Raw genomic sequence first — 2,224 nt, 5'->3', positions numbered from 1 at the left:
GCTGGAGTGCAATGGCGCGATCTCGGCTCACCGCAACCCCCGCCTCCTGTGTTCAGGCAATTCTCCTGCCTCAGCCTCCCAAGTAGCTGGGATTACAGGCATGCGCCACCACGCCCAGCTGATTTTTTTGTATTTTTAGTAGAGACGGGGTTTCATCATGTTGACCAGGATGGTCTCGATCTCTTCACCTCGTGATCCACCCGCCTCGGCCTCCCAACGTGCTGGGATTACAGGCGTGAGCCACCGTGCCAGGCTTTTTTTTTGTATTTTTAGTAGAGATGCGGTTTCACCATGTTGGTCGGGCTGGCCTCAAACTCCTGACCTCCGGTGATCCACCCACCTTGGCCTCTCAAAATGCCGGGATTACAGGAGTGAGTCACCATGCCCGGCCTACATTCTATGGATTTTGACAAACATATGACGACATTTATCCACCATTACATTAGAGAACAGAGTAAGTTCACTGTCCTAAAATTCCTCTGTGTTCTATTTATCCCTGTCTTCCTCCTTACATATCAGTGATCTTTTTATTATACTATCCCCATAGTTTTCCTTTTTCTAGAATGTCATACAGCTGGTACAGTACAGTATGTATGTGGACTTTTCAGATCCATGATCTGCTTTTTACATTTAGTAAATTAATATGTATTTAAAGGCTGTAGGCCTGAGTGGTTGCTGCTGAAATGGGCAAGTTCATGAAAACCTGGGAAAGTGGTGTTTGTTCTGGCTGTATGCTGCTCCCAATGCAAAGCCGTCATCATGAAGAACATCGATGATGGCATCTCAGATCGCCGCTAGAGCCATGCTCTGGTGGCTGGAATTGACTGCTATCCCTGCAAAGTGACAGCAGCCATAGGCAAGAAGAGTGCCAAGAGGTCAAACATCAAGTATTTTGTGAACATTTACAACTACAGTCACCTACTGCTGACAAGATAGTCTGTGGATATCTCCCTGGACAAACTGTTGTCAATAAGGAGGTCTTCAGAGACGCTGCTGTTAAATGCAAGACGCGACGAGAGGCCAAGGTCAGGTGTGAAGACAGGAACAAGATGGGCAAGAACAAATGGTTCTTCCAGAAGCTGCAGTTTCAGATGCTTTGTTTTGGTCATTAAAATTTTTAAAGAATATATGCATATAAGGCTCTTCTATGTCTTTTAGTGACCCACTAGCTGATTTCTTTTTATTGCTGGATAATGTTATACTGTATGGATGCACCACAATTTATCCACTTACCTATTAAGAGAAATCTTCGTTGCTTCCAACATATGACAATTATAAATATAGCTGCATTAGTTGTGTAGATATAAGTTTTTAACTCATTTGGATAAATATCAAGAAGCACAGCTACTGGATTATGTAGCAAGAGTATGTTTAATTTTTTAAGAAAATGTCAAGGTGTATCATTTTCAATTGTCACTATCAATGGCTGAGAGTTTCCATTGCTCAACATACTCACTTGCATTTGATATTGTCAGTGCTTTGGATTTGGGTCATTTAATAGGTATATGTTGGCATTTCATTGTTGTTTTAATTTGAAATTCCCTAGTGACCTACGAGGTTGGGCATCCTTTCATATGTTTACTTGGCATCTGTGTATATTATTTGGATGTCTGTGTAGATACTTTGCCCAATTTAATTGGGAAGTTTTCTTATTGTTGACTTTGAAGAGTTATTTGTACATATTGGACATCAGTTCTTTGATGACTATGTGTTTTGCAAATGTTCTCCCTTGTCTTTTCATTCTCTTAACAACGTCTTTTGCAGAGTATAAATAAGGTTTTAATTTTAATGAAGTCCAATTATAAATTTTTTTCTTGCACAAATTGTGCTTTTGGACATTTATCTAAAAAGTGGCTACTAAACAGAATGTCTCCTAGATACTTCCACTTATCTTGTGGTAATTTGTTTTTTTCATAAAGGGTCTTGCCCTGTCACCTATGCTGGAGTGCAGTGTCACCAAAAAGGCTCTCGCAGCCTTGATCCCCCAGGCTTAAGTGATGCTCCTACCTCAGCCTCTCAAGTAGCTGGGACTATAGGTGCATGCTGCCACACCTGGCTAATTTAAAAAAAATTTTGTGTAGAGACAGGGGCTTGCCATGTTGCCCAGGCTGGTCTCACACTCCTGAGCTCAAGCAATCCTCCCACCTCAGCCTCTTAAAGTTTTGGGATTATAGGCATGAGCCATCATGCCTAGTTTAGTAGCTTTTTAAAGGTTCCACATATA

The 2,224-nt window shown here is 41.5% G+C and overlaps 1 pseudogene; it reads left to right on the top strand.

Moving 5' to 3' along the window:
• The first annotated feature begins 683 nt into the window (after positions 1–683).
• On the top strand, positions 684–1,114 carry LOC108283739 (annotated as a pseudogene).
• The last annotated feature ends 1,110 nt before the right edge of the window (positions 1,115–2,224 follow it).

The sequence above is a fragment of the Cebus imitator genome, unplaced genomic scaffold, assembly GCF_001604975.1.
Source record: "Cebus imitator isolate Cc_AM_T3 unplaced genomic scaffold, Cebus_imitator-1.0 Scaffold264, whole genome shotgun sequence".
NCBI classification, from domain to species: Eukaryota; Metazoa; Chordata; class Mammalia; order Primates; family Cebidae; genus Cebus; species Cebus imitator.
The sequence above is the reverse complement of the archived record's forward strand: the minus strand, read 5'-3'. Positions and strand labels throughout refer to the sequence as shown.